Here is a 15,611-nt window from a genome sequence, read left to right as displayed (position 1 = left end):
CCCGCAGAATTCTCTCTTCACCCTGGTCTTGCCTGGACTTTCTAGAGTTCATTGTCTTGAAGGGCCTTCCCTTGGTACTTGGGGGCATGGCTGTTTTCTTAAAGACACACAAGAAAAAGTCCCTGTGTCTGAGAAGTCAATGCATGGGGGTCACTCTTGAGGAATCGCTTCTGGCCTAAACTATTCACTCTATTTCTATGTATTTAGGATGATTCGGTTCTGGGGAAGTGATAAGATGAAACTGTAACTTGGTGAGGAAGTGAGTTGTGTCTCCGCCTCAGAGCTGTCCACTTGCCCATGGATTTGAGCTTTCAGTAACTTGAGGTCAGTTAGCTTCTGGGGTGCAGGCAGAAGGCATCTTAGGGGGGAAAACCCCAATAACCGATCCACACCTCAGTCGCTTGTCCTTAGCAAGCTCTAGCTGGTCTTGTCACTCCCAGTGGTTTAAGAACGCTAGACTCCTGGAGTCCCCAACTCAAGTTGCTCGGTCGCGTTCCTGCGTGGCAGAGACCTGTGCTGGCGCCTGGTGGAGCTGGCCCGCCGCCCCAGGAGAGCTCAGGGCCGCCAAAGCCTTGGGCAAGGGCAAGTAGGGAATGGACAGTGGCTACTTTTTGAGGAGGCTCACAAAACATTTTACACTTGCGAAATGAGAGGGTGGGAAAGCCGAGTTTCAAAATAAAAGTGTGTTTGCTAAGGCGCAATTGAAAAACATTGGTGATTATTAGGAGGCGTATTGTCTAAAGCGCGGTCCTTAGGGCGTGACTGTGTGACTGTCAGGACATCTCTCCCGCATTGCACAAACCCCTGAAGAAAACTGTAGGCCGTTTGCGAGTTTTCTAGTATTTCCCCGGTCAGAAAAGATATTCCTCTGGGGACATGATCTAAATCTGCGAAAGAATGAAGGCTCCGCGCGGAGAGCCCTTCATTTCCAGCACTGTGTGCCACGCAATTAGAAGCAATTTAGGCCATATGCAAGGAGGAGGTGTTAAAAAAGATAGACTTTCTATAGCCTCGGAATCCTAATTCGGAAGAAAGTCTAAAATTATATACTTAACATTTCTTTACCAAAAATAAATATCTAATCTGTATCTTGGGAGTTCTTCTTCCCCCTCCGCGGTCCCTCCCCCATTGCTTGTCTGGCTTTGGGGAATTCATAACAGAAATGAAATGTGAGTGAAGCTCGCGTGAAAATGGAGGAGGGTCCCCCACAAGGCATCCTGAAACCAAAGCGAAGATCTGGGTGGGGCTTAGGCCCGCCTCTCTCCAGGACTTCTCACTGAGGGGCGTGCGGGAGGGCGGTGGGTATCCTCCCAATGCAAGAAAGCCCGAAGAGTGCTGAGCAGAGAGAGGAACCTCATTTCTGCAGTCTCAGGACCACAGTCCCCTAGGGAAGGTGGACGCTAACCATTGAGTGTCCCTTTGTGCAGGTAGCCATCGCATGAGAGTGCGCAATGGGCGTTGCAGGTGCGGGAAAGAGAGCAGAGGATTTTCAGGACAAAGGCAGGTGCATGTGCCCTCCCCCATGGGAAAATAAAATGGGAAAGTAAAAAAAGAAAAAAAAAAGAAGGACCCCAAGCACCGTCCTTTAGCACATTTTCGAGTGCAGAGCTGGGAGCTGTGCCTCGCCCACCTACACCCTGAGTTCCCATGACCCCCGACCTGCGGCCCACCTGCGGATGCCTCGCGCCAAGCCTGTGTCTCCCAGCCCCGAAGGGTTGAGAAGCGATTTTATTTTTTTCCTCCCTGGGCTCCCAGGAAGAAAGTGATCAAAGTTGTCAGGACTCTGGGAAGTGCTGGCCAGAGCTCGCCCGTTGCTGCTGGCGCGGGAGGCTGAGCTGGAGGCCGGTTCTCAGCCGGGAACCCTTGGGCCACAGGATCTGAGGTCCCGGGTGGGCAGCGGCGTGTTTAAAACCTACAGCTGATCCCTGGGGCTCCCAGAAGGGAGTCGGGAGTCCAGGGCCGTGTGTGTGTGTGTGTGTGTGTGTGTGTGTGTGTGTGTGTGTGTGTGTGTGTGAGACGAGCGTGGACGATCACCCAGAAACCCCACGCGTGGATGATAGCCCACTCGAGGGTGCCAACAGTGGTCCAAGCACACATTCATCACTTGGCACTCACCCTTCCCCAGAAGCCAACTTCCTGGACAGATTTTAAGGTCACAGCAGCATTTCCTCCCCAAGTCTCCCTCTGGGTGGTGGAGGGTGAGCGCGGGGAACCACTGTCTCCTACTGTCACGTGCTACCATGCTTTCAAAACAAAAGACTTCCTAGGAGGCCACGGTGCCCAAGTCTGGGCACCTCAGAGGCCGGAGGATCATGAACCACCAGACAGATGTCACAGGCCCACCCCAGGGACTTCTTCCTAGAAGTGTCTCCTCTGACAATATTTAAGATACTCCAGAATGCCATCTACCTGATTACTTACCAAGCTAATCAAGTTCTGCTTGTTTGTGTCTGATGTCTGAGCTGAAATCATGTGTTGGCCAACAAATTTATCCAAAGTATTCTCATTGTCAAGTAATTTCCCCAGAAAACAGTGTCACAGTCTTTTCCCCCAACTTAAGAGTTTTGTGACTTCCGAAATTCTCTGAAAAAGTAAATAGCTTATATTTCCACACAGTTGATCAAAAGGAGGGGGCATGTACAAATATAGATATTAAGAGTATATGCTAATGAGCTGTCTGATTTGCTAGAGATAATGTCCTAGTATTTTGAGGTACAAAGCAGAGCGGATAGCACTGGTGAGCAATACAGACGTTTACAGGTCAAGCTGGTGTTTTCAATCTGCATTGGTCGTGAACAAGTTTACAGGTTTAGTGCGCTTAACTTTGTGCATACACACAGCCTGGCCTGTTCTCTGCTGTCAGATGGTCAAGGGAACCTACAACTCTTACCCTTCACAGGTCTTAGTTTGGGTAAGTTAAAAGCTTGAACTAAATAAAATCTATAGCTCAAAAGTCACAGGGTTTTCAATGATGCTTTAAACCATCTTGCAGTTACATAAAAATGGTTATATAAAATGTGACATAAAAAAACTTTAAATTCAGGAAAATATTTCAACAGTATTTTCTGACAAAAATTATTTGACAATGAAAATACTTTTGATGAATTTGTTAGCCACCAAATGATTTCAGCTCATGTATCAGACACAAGAAAGCCAAACACACAGCTGTTCAGCAGCTTGCCTGTTCCCCAGGACCCCCGGAAAGCCAGACGCACAAAGGAGTGCGTGCATCTGGCATTTGCTTCAATGGCTAGAGGCCCTGGTACAACCCTTCTCACTTTTTTCTCTCTCTCCTCCCAAATAAGTAAATAAATAAATCTATCATATAAAATAATTATGTAATACATTATATAAATAATATATAATAATTAGTAATCATCAATTAGCACCAATAATGCTCCATGTTTGTTCTAGCTGTCAAAAAAGTACTTCTTGCCAGGCAAGATGGTGCACGCCTTTAATCCCAGCACTTGGGAGGCAGAGGTAGGAGAATCTCCAGGAATTTGAGGTCACCCTGGGACTACAAAGTTAATTCCAGGTCTGCCTGGGCCAGAGTGAGACCCTGCCTTAAGAAACCAAAAAGAAAGTACTTCCTAACCAGACCCATCACTCTTAAATTCTGAGTCTATATATACAAGGATTAAAAAGAATAGTTTATCATTGTGTATACCTGATTTTATATATAGGAGATCATATTTCATTCACTTGATAACAGGAAAGTTGAAGGACCACTGTGCTGTGTTTGAAGCGCTCATCAACAAGAAGACACAAACAGCCTGAGCAATCATCACATTCACACTTTAGATGTAATTGTTGTGCTAAGCATGCTAGAATGCCCAAAATCACTAAGATGAACACTGAGAGATTCTAATCCCATGTCTTCTTCGACTCATTAGTGATCTCGAGCCATCTTATTTCTCTGAGCCTTATTTTACCTAGTACAATAAGGAACTTGCCAGATGAGCTCCAGGTAGCCACAGGGTCCTAAGAAGCAGCAAAGCTTATGCGTATTATGCCATGTCACTCGGTCTGTGGCTAGTTAGTGGCTGCAGAGCAATCATCTTCAGTGTATAATTCAGGCAAGGAGTCTAGACTACAGGCTTCATTTATTGTGATCTGTTTTTGCACTTTTCTGTAGCTTTTACTTTGTGTGGATAAAAAGGTTGGTTTTTAAAGTAATGTAAGGGCCCAGACTGCTGTGGGAACTTTCCTGGTTCTGCTTTGAGTTGCAGGAGGAGATGAAGTTCTCAAGCATGTTATCCGTCAGAATTTTGTGCACCTAAAAACGGTTTAAAATTTTTCTTCGGCTATTGAATTTGGCAAATTAATGCCTGATAACTTCATAACGTTCTGTGGAAAACAGCAGGTTCACCTCAGCACTTATAAGAATAAAGAGCTACACAGAAAACATGCTCTCTGGCAATGTCCCTGAAGGAGCCTTTTTCTCCAGTCACCATCTTTCCCGAATTCCCTACTCTCTGCTCACCGCTGCTCTGTGTACCAGACCCCACCGAGGCCCATTCTTACAGTCCCAGCTTGTTTACTCTTAGCAAATTTTAAAGATCAGCAGCAGTAGATTACAACAATGAACTTTTTTTGAGTTCAGTCCCAAGCTTATGAAATTAATTTCCATTTTGATAATCGTGAGACTTCCCTTGAAAATATCAGTGACTGTACAAGCCACAGACAGATCAAGCAGAGGTCCTCCACCATCTGAAGGGGCTTGGGTTAGGGTTTCAATTGGAATCAGGAATTAAGTGATTAAACTGTACTTGAAGTCATGGCTCTTCAGTCAAGCCTGTTTCTATCCAAGTAGGCACAAGGACAGTCAATCCTGGGCTGAGAGTCTCCAAGGAGAACTTGGAATGTTTTAGGAAATCATGTTCACATTTAAAGCACTGGCACGTCCCTTCCCATCACGGAATTAAAGCTGATATCAGGGGAGGCTGGAGAAATGGCTTAGTGGTTAAGGTGCTTGCCTGCAAAGCCAAAGGACCCAGGTTCGATTTCCCAGGACCCACATAAGCCAGATACACAAGGGGTCGCACCTGTATGGGGTTGCGGGCATTCGAAGTAATTACATTAATAAATCTCACTGCAAACACTATATCCACAATGCATAAAAGCTAAGCTCACAGCTTGTTTTAAAACGAGTCAGTCAGCTTTATTTAAGAGCAGTCCTGTTCTACAGTGGTGTAGCTTGTGTTGGGATGGAACAGATGATGGCCAAAGAGTAAGAAAAAGCCCACGGTCAATCTTGACATGTGGACCCCCACCTCGGCCCAGGCAAGAGTCACCTGAGTTAAGCAACCACAGAACTAAGCTGTTAATGTTGCCAGACACTCACAGCCTGGAGACCTGGTAGCTCCTTCCGGGGATTAGTCATACCCTTGAACACTTAAGCCTTCAGTTTTGTTCCAAGTAAAGATTGTCCCCTCTTTCTACAGACTCAAATGTGCTATTTGCAGCCAACACACAAGGGACCACATTCAGGATGGGTTTTGGCTATGTGAAGTCACATGACAAAGCAAAATTACAGATGCACTGCAGTGGAAATCCGCATGACAGGCCAACACTTAAATCGTCAGATCATTTTAATATCAAAGATAATGCCTCCCCTCCCCCATTTACACAAACAGGCTTATTTGTGCTTAAATATGAAATATCAAAATCAGCAAGAGCAATACAAACTAATTGCAAAGCAGAAAGATGTCAGTAAAATCTGCTTTTTACAAACTTTTGGCTTCTTGGAAACATCAGCTTTTAAAATTGGAGTTTCTCATGTGCTTTAATGGAACTGAAAAGCCATTTGCTCATTTACTTTTTTATTTTTAGTTTTTTGAGGCAAGCCCAACAGACTGGTCTTTTTTGTTTTATGAGAGAAAAAGAGAGCACAAGATCATGGGCATGAGAGAAAATTGGCGTGCCAGGGCCTCCAGCCATGGCAATCCAACTCCAGATGCGTGTGCCACCATTTGCTCCTTTTTGTGGTGTTAAAGTCACCTTGCCAACTCTTATCCCTCCTTTTCTATTCTGATTCCTTATGCCCATACAGGCACCATATCGAGTATCTGTCAGTCCAGTAGTTTGCTGAAGCAGTAGTTCCTTTTGATTGCAAAGCCTGATAATAATAATAATGATGATGATAATGATAATGATAATGATAATAGAAAACTACTTTGAGTTTGCAACATTAGCCAAAACTATACCTGGTTGTGAAGGCTGCTCTTGCGGCATATGGGCTTCTATAACAGACACTCGGCTGCTGTTATCCATGGCGCGTTTCTGGCGAGGTTCGTTTTGAGTCCCCACGTGTACAGTTAGGGACACCTGGGAAGACTGAGATCAGTTGCAGGCTGTGTGGAGAACTAAAAGCTCTGCTGCAGCTCTAGTGAGCAACAAATTGAGGCACTTTATAACATTTGTGGCTCCTCAATAATTTTGAATCACTTTAAAGTGCTCATGCTCCAAACCATAAAGTCTTTCTTAACCACTGCAAACATATAAAAAGCACATTGGCAAAATGACAGTAATCACCTTCAATTTTAGGCATGAAATTGTTCTTTTTCTTTTCCCTTTCTCCTTGTTTTTGTTGTTCACCATGTACGGGGTGGGGGTGGGGGAGGAAGGGAACCAAAAACAACAAAAGAATGCAACGCACACATTCACCTTCCAACAGAACTAGATACGCACAGCACAGGAAATTCGTAGATGAAGAAATAATTATATTTTAGATAATTCAAGGAGGTGTGTGTGCATGTGAGCGCACTTGTGTTTGCTATCTGTCCAGGGTCCTGTATATAAACTTGAAGGAAGCCATTTAAAGGTGTAAGGGAGACTGCTGACACAAGTCTTTAAGAATGTCCTTGAATGCAAATGCACCATGTTGTCAGGAAGAATAAAAGACAGAGAGAAAAAGGAGTATGAAGTTGAAAAAGTGAGTTGAGATGAATACTCTCTGGCTTATACTACTACCTGCAGAGGACAAAATCATTCCCTTGCTGACAATTTTCTAGTTTTCTTTCATCTGCATGTCACTGAGTGGATTCCATTCAGATTATGTCATATGGTATCAACTCTGGTTCAAGATTGTTCACTACCAAAAAAATAAATCAAGCTGAATACTGGTTTCTTAAAGAAGATATTACACCAGGCTAATGTAATAATGTCTTCCATTTCCTTGGACAGCTGAGATTACCTTAATGGAAGCATTCTATGTCCCTCTTTTAAAGCACAATTTAAATTTATTTACTTCAAAGAATGCATAATAATAAAACATAATCTTATGAGTTTGAGGCTGCAAAGACACACACCGTTTCTCTTCACAGCTCTAGCTCCACCAGCTGGCACAGTCAGGAGCGTGGCCTCCACCCAACGGGAAACAGCTGTGGGAGGCACCTTCACGCCTGGAGCCAGTACCTCCACAAGGGTCTACCCAAACCAGCAAAAGTGCCACAGTAAGGTGTTTTTTTTTTTTTTGTTGTTGTTTTTTTTTTTTTTAATCTACATGCTTATATAGACATCACTTGGAAGTTTAATCATTACCTTCAAGCCAAACATAGGATGGGTTGAAAGTGAATTCTTAATTTTGTTGGTGGACAAAGGAGATGAGTTTTTTAATCCCACTACAAATGAGAATCTAACTTCAAACATCAAGACAAAATGCACGCAAAGAAGTTCACACTATTTTAGTCGTCAAGAAACAAATCTCGGGCTGGAGAGATGGCTTAGCGGTTAAGCACTTGCCTGTGAAGCCTAAGGACCCCGGTTTGAGGCTCGATTACACAGGACCCACATTAGCCAGATGCGCAAGGGGGCACACCCATCTGGAGTTCCTTTGCAGTGGCTGGAAGCCCTGGTGTGCCCATTCTCTCTCTGTCTCTCTATCTGCCTTTCTCTCCCTCACTCTCAAATAAATAAAACTGACCAAAAAATATTAAAAAATAAAAGAAACAAATCTCTAGTTGGTCTTGGCTGCTTCACACTGCAGACAGGTTGCTACACATGCAACACACACACACACATGCTAACACAGTCAAGAAGGAGAAAACCTCTCCAATAACCTGTGGGGTTGAGTGAAAGCTATGTCCTTCCTGGTACAGTCGGGGATAGTGGAGCATCAGAAGGTGCAGCAGGTTTAATGATGCACCTTGTGGTCCAGACTTATTTAAGCACATGTCCAGTGGACAAAGCAAAGAATTTCATTACGACACTTGCAAACATGCATGTAAAGCCCTAGGATCACATTCACCTTATTACTGCTTCTATCTCACCCTCCCCACCTCAACCTCCCCACGTCTCTTTTCTACATCTGCAACGCTCATCCACTTCTACCTCAACCTCCACACGTCTATCTTCTACATCTCCAACACTCATCCACTTCTTCCTCAACCTCCCCACGTCTCCTAATCTACATCTGCAATGCTCATCCACTTCCTCCTCAACCTCCCCACGTCTCCTCTTCTACATCTCCAATGCTAATCCACCTCTTCCTCAACCTCCCCACATCTCCTCTTCTACATCTGCAATGCTCATCCACTTCTACCTCTACCTCCCCATGTCTCCTCTTCTACATCTGCAGCGCTCATCCACTTCTTCCTCAACCTCCCCACGTCTCCTCTTCTACATCTGCAACGCTCATCCACGTCTTCCTCAACCTCCCCACGTCTCCTCTTCTACATCTGCAACGCTCATCCACTGCTTCCTCAACCTCCCCACGTCTCCTCTTCTACATCTGCAACGCTCATCCACTTCTTCCTCAACCTCCCCACGTCTCCTCTTCTACATCTGCAACGCTCATCCACGTCTTCCTCAACCTCCCCACGTCTCCTCTTCTACATCTCCAACGCTCATCCACTTCTTCCTCAACCTCCCCACGTCTCCTCTTCTACATCTCCAACGCTCATCCACTTCTTCCTCAACCTCCCCACGTCTCCTCTTCCACATCTGCAATGCTCATCCACTTCTACCTCTACCTCCCCACGTCTCCTCTTCTACATCTCCAGCGCTCATCCACTTCTACCTCAGCCTCCCCACGTCTCCTCTTCTACATCTCCAGCGCTCATCCACTTCTTCCTCAACCTCCCCACGTCTCCTCTTCTACATCTCCAGCACTCCTCCACTTCCACCTCAACCTCCCCACGTCTCCTCTTCTACATCCCCAACGCTCATCCACTCCTATCTCAACCTCCCCATGTCTCCTCTTCTACATCTGCAATGCTCATCCACTTCTTCCTCAGCCTCTCCCCACGTCTTCTCTTTTACCTTTTCAACACTCATTCTTTCAATTTCAGGCCCTCCACATTCACCCAGGTTTCAGTGTAGGAGAGATAACATGATACTTTTCTATATAGATGAGTTTATTTTACTTATATGATCTCTCTAGTTCCATCTGCAAACAATATGATACCATTCTTGGCTGAATGAAACCATTGTGTGCACATGTCACCTGCTGTGAATCTGTTCACTCAATGGCCCCTTAGGCTGATGTTTTTATATGATCCTAGACCTCTTACCTAGAACTTGCTTTACTGAAACACAAATTCCAAGAAAATATACAGCTAAGATGTCAGTAGCACTCTTCCATTTTATGTTTGGTGTTTGTACTCAGTTTAAACATGTATAATGCAGTTGCTTCAGATAATTTTGTCTCTAAGGGTTATGTGCTTCGATTAACTCAAAGGACATTTCAGTAATTGAAGAATATCCTTTAATAAAAGCAGCATTTGATTTTGGGTCACTAACTGCCCCCCTAAAAAATTCACAGTTAATAAGGATGTATTTTTGATCATAAATCAAATCTATTGTCCAAGGTTAAAATATTTATATAGAAGGAAATATTTGCAGTAAACTGTACTCCGTGAGTCTCCCTATGAACTAAGATGAAACTAAGGACATATTAGGAAGCCACTATTGTATAAACTACCAGGAACATAAAAGGAACTAGGAGGGCCGTGCTTTATTGGGAGACAGCTGGGAGTGCATGTGAGTACATGTCTGGTCTCATTTCTTGATTATGTCAGTTTGGGGGGTGTGTATCTGTTTTGTACCAATAGTGAGTGAAGAGCCAGGACTGCAAAATATCTGCCAATGTTGGAACTACTTTGTAGTAAAGACTCCCTGCCAAGAGTGTCAATAGTACCTTGGTAAAGAAATACTGAGCTGGACAAATACATAAAAGCACTTATAATAAAAGTAAGTTAACACTGACTCTTTCATAGTCCTCTTCCAGGGCAGAACTCTCACCAAATATGCAGGAAAGTGCAGATTAGTCTGCAGCAAGCAATTGGATACATCTGGACATTGAAGAAACTTGAAACTCAATAAAATTTTATGTTTGTTTTTATTTAGATATTTGAAAAACAATCCTTTCCCCTTCTAAAATTGTTGTCCTAAAGGGATTGGATGGGCTTAGCAAGGCAGGCATCCATGTTTTGAGGAGGAAGCCCTGCTTTGGTTTGAAGGTATATGTTGTAACCTAAGGCAGAAAGTGGTAATAGTAGGCAGCAGGGCCTTCAAGAGGGTCCACTCTCATGAATGGGATTAGTGTTCTTATAAAAGAACTTGATGAAGCCATATGGGCTCTTTAGTTCTTCTGGACTTCTGCATGCAAGGGCACAGCACTGATCCTATCTAGTAAGGAGCATCATGTCAGAAGTGGAGTTTAGCCACATTCAACAAGAACCCAGCATTCCCTGTTATTACTATTTTATTTCATCTAATGAAACCCACATAAGTACATTTTATTACCTAAAGCCCACACTTCTTTCAGATTCCCCCCCCCCTTTTTTAAACCAATATCCTGTGGTTCTGTTCTAATTGCCATCCTATAATTACTCACCATGTTGTCTACTCGCTCATGTTTCTAGGAAATTTCTTTTATTTTTGAAAATTCTGAGGAAGACTGTTCAAGTATTTTCTAAAATACTTTTCAGCTTGATTTTTTTTTCTTTTGCTATTTTACCTCTTGAACAAACTGGTTTTATGAGGCTTCAGGAGGTAAACCCTCACGGTCTGTCCCACAACGACTCGCTTCCTCCAGCCAGGGTCCACCTCCTAGGGGTTCCACAGCCTTTCCAACACCAGCTGGAGACCAAGTGTTTAAATACATAAGCCTATGGGGGACATCTTACAGTCAAGCCACAAAAGTTACTTATTTATACTGATATTGACTTCCAGATATTTTGCTATTTATTTGTTGGACAGAGAAAGAGGGAGAGAGAGAGAAAGAGAGAGAGAGAGAGAGAGAGAGAGAGAGAGAGAGAGAGAGAGAGAGAATGGGCATGCCAGGGCCTCCAGCTACTGCCCATGAACTCCAGACACATGTGTCCTCTTGTGAGGAATTGAACCTGGGTCCTTTGGCTTTGTAGGCAAATGCCTTAATCACTAAGCCATTCCTCCAGCCCGACTTCCAGATATTTTATTCATAGATTTATAATCTGATATAACTTTATCTACTGTGCTATTAAAATCAGTCCAGTTTGGCTTCTGGGACCACTTCTTAATAGGACCCATGATCCATTAACATTGTCTAATTGCTTTTTCAAAAAACTGTGTGTGTGTGTGTGTGTGTGAAAGAGAGAGAGAGAGAGAGAGAGAGAGACACCACGGCACACACATGAATATCAAAGGATAACTCCGAGGTGTCTATCTTTGTTGCACCATCTTTGAGGCAGGGTTTCTGGCCACAGTGAAAATGAATTTCCAGACTGGCTGGCCTGCAAACTCCAGATGCTCCTGGCTCCATGTACCATGTTGTAGGCACACTGGGATTATAGATGCATTCACTGCTTTTCATTAAGCTTTATGTGGCTGTGTGGGAATTCAACTCAGCAGGCAGGCTTTGCAAGCAAGTCCTTTTAATAGCTGAGCCATCTCCCCAGCCCATTACTTTTCTCTTTTGTTTGATTTTAGTTCTGTGGGTTTTTGTTCTGTTTGGTGGCTGCTGATGGTTTTTCATTTTGTCTTCAGCTCTTTCTTAAATTCTGGCATGATACTACAGGTTTATGATATATTTTCTGCTCCACTCCTAGAACAAGCTGATTTTCCAAAGCACTCTACTTTCTTTTACTAAAGAACAGCATTAGAAGTCTATATGTGCATTCAAGGGATTCCATGGTGCAGTTTTTCAGATTGTCTTATTTCACTTAGCAATATGCAACTAAGACCCACTCAAGTCACTGCAGAGTTTAATGACTCATTCCTTTTCATCACTAAGTACCACTCAAATGTATGTCACGTTTTTTACACATTTACCTATTGTGTTAGCCAGCTTCCTGGTACCCTCAGCAAATATGTGAGATAAGTAAACTATAGACTGAAAGGTTTGTTTTGACTTACCATTTTGAAAGTTCCTGTCCATGACCAATTCACTCTATTGCTTTGGGCCTGTGGTAGTGAAGTTAATTATGGCCAAATAGGTACATAAGGAAGGGGAAGAGAGGAAAGAAGGAAAGAAGGAAAGAAGGGAGGTCAAAGGAGAATGATGTGCCAGACTTCCCCTTAAACACATGCTTTCCCCCCTCCCACTTCCCAAGACTTCCTTCTCCTTGGAACATCTCTTTATATTTCTACCACCTACCAAAGATGGCACGCTGGAGAATAAGCCTTCAGGATGTGGGCCTTTGGGGACGTTTATGATTGGAGCTAAAGCACACCTGTCAAAGGACTTCTTGCATCCAAGTGTTGGGTAACTACGAATAAAGGTTCTGTGAACATTTGTATGAGATTTTTGGTGTGACTGTCTCTTCTTTATAAGCAGCTGTCATATTGTCGTTAAGGTGACTACACTATTTTATAGTCCCAATGGTGGTGAGTCAGTTTCCATCTCACATGTTTTTCAGCAATGAGTGTGGTTGGGATTTTGTACTTTACTATTGTATTAGACATACATTGCTATAGTCTATATGAACACACACACACACACACACACACACACACACACACACACACACGTATGCTTACATAACATATTTATGGTACAGCAAATGGATGGTTCACAACCAGTAATGATTTTAGGTAAGCTGAAATAGCAACATTGTCTCTTTCTCAGATTTTGGACTTCTTAGGAGAGCCTAAATGCCAAAGCATTGGGCACAGAGCACATCATGATAGGCCACTTTCTCGCTGCCTAGAGAAACACATAAAAGTAGACATTCCTAACTTCTCCAAGAGCAAGGTAATAGATCCAAATATTTAACATGTATGCACACATTTACATTCACACAGATATGTGAACCAGGGTTTCTGGCTGCTGCAAACTGATTGCAGATGCATGTACCACTTTGGGCACCTGGTTTACACGGATGCTAGGGAATGGGTTGTTAGGCTCTGGAGGCAAGTGCCTTAACCACTGAGCCATCTCTCCAGCCTGAAATCTGTATTCTGTATTACTAAAAATATTTCATGGGGAGCCTGGCGTGGTGGCACACACCTTTAATCCCAGTACTTGGGAGGCAGAGGTTAAGAGGATGGCCATGGACTCAAAGCCACTCTGAGACTACCTAGTGAATTCCAGATCAGCCTGGGCTAGAGTGAGACCCTACCTCAAAAAAAAAACAAAAAAACAAAAACAAAAAAAAAAACAAGAGAAAAAAATATTCATGGGGAGGCTCTGGTTCTGGATCTCTTCCTTTCACAAGGAATTTGTTTCTCTGCTTCACTTTCACTGAATGAAGCCTTAGCATTGCTGGGGGTGGGGGTGGTTCACAGGGCTAAGAAGACAGATGGCTGAGTAGGTGAAGTGCTAGCGGCCCAAGTGTGAGGACTTACTGGCATCCCTAGCACCCACATGAAAACCGGGCACAGTGGTGTTGCCACTGTGATCCTGATTGCTGGAGAGGCAGAGCCAAGGACACCCTGGGGCTCGCTGGCTAGTTAGTCTAGCCAGGTCAGTGACAGAGACCGGTTAAAACATTTATAATCAGGAAAATGCACCAGCATGTGCACATCCATGGGAATTTGACAGATGATGCATCCATTTCACCCGGAGCCCATCTAGACAAGGAACAGTATTTTCATTTCAGTCTTCCTTGCACATCTTCTCAGGGTACCTCTGGCTCTACCATTCCTCACAACCACTTTCCTCTTTTACCATTATTATTTGATAAACTCATATGAGTGAAATTTACACTATGCACCATGATATAGAAGGCTTCAGATTTCAGCATTAATCCAGGTTCTGTGTGGATCAGCACCATGTGCCTTTCTATTACAGCATATTATTCCATTGTACGAATATGCCAGTATGCGATTGCTGGTAACCTTGACAGCCTCTATTATGAAGGCTATTTTGAATACATCTTCCACAAACATTCTTGACAGGTTTTAATGTACGTTTTTTATTACTCTTAGGTTAAGTACACAGATGCAGATTTTGGGTTATGGGACAGGTATGCATTTTGTTCTACTCACATAAAAATGCTGGGTGTGGTAGGCTAGGCCTGGCCCTAAGGCCAACAATGAGGAGGGGGAGGCAGGGAGCCCTAGGGGTTCCAGGCTAGTCAGCAAAATGGCAAGCTCTTGGTTTAGCAAGAGACTCTCATAGAATAAGGAGGTGATGGACAGACCCTCAAATCCTGCCCCTTCCACATACGCGTTCACGTGGCTAAAATATTGATCAGTGCGAGAGTTTGCGGGTAGTCTTCAGGGTCTCAGCATAGGATCAAATGGTGTATAAATAGGGAGCTTCTTCCTTTCCCATTTTATCCTTTCTTTCTCTTGCCTCACTACTCTAGCTAAGACTTTATGCATTGTATAGAATAATGGAGGACTGAAGTGTCTTTCTTTGTTTTAGAGGGAGAATCCTTGAGGTTTTCTCCACTTAGGAAAAATGCTGTCTATCACACGTATGTTATTAGGCTTGCCACTGGACTTCTTCAGAGGCCCCGTATGTTCTTAGTGACATGATCTATGACATGAAGGTGGAAGCCGGACCATTTGAGACAGGAAAAGACTAGTGAAGAATACAGAGAGGGGGCAGGGTGTGAATATGGCTAAAGTACATGGTATATAGGAAGAAAACACTTTGATGAATCCCATTATCATGCACAATGAATTTATGTCAACGAAGAGAAACTTTCTCTGAAAGTGAGACTATTATTTCCAAAGAAAGTGAACCAGAAGGTCTAGAGGGATCAGTGCCTTCGCTGCACATTTGGTGTGAGGACCTTGACCCTTTCCATCCAGTCCTGGTCACGTAGTCAGTCATGTGAGTCACATTTGGTGTGAGGACCTTGACCCTTTCCATCCAGTCCTGGTCATGTAGTCAGTCATGTGAGCCACATTTGGTGTGAGGATCTTGACCCTTTTCCATCCAGTCCTGGTCATGTAGTCAGTCATGTGAGTCACATTTGGTGTGAGGCCCTCGACCCTTTCCATCCAGTCCTGGTCACGTAGTCAGTCATGTGAGTCACATTTGGTGTGAGGAGCTTGATCCTTTCCATCCAGTCCTGGTCATGTAGTCAGTCATGTGAATCACATTTGGTATAAGGACCTTGACCCTTTCCATCCTGTCCTGGTCACGTAGTCAGTCATGTGAGTCACATTTGGTGTGAGGACCTTGACCCTTTCAATCCAGTCCTGGTCATGTAGTCAGTCATGTGAATGTCACA

This window comes from Jaculus jaculus, chromosome 14 (genome assembly GCF_020740685.1).
Source record: "Jaculus jaculus isolate mJacJac1 chromosome 14, mJacJac1.mat.Y.cur, whole genome shotgun sequence".
Taxonomy (NCBI): domain Eukaryota; kingdom Metazoa; phylum Chordata; class Mammalia; order Rodentia; family Dipodidae; genus Jaculus; species Jaculus jaculus.
This window is presented reverse-complemented; position numbering follows the sequence as displayed.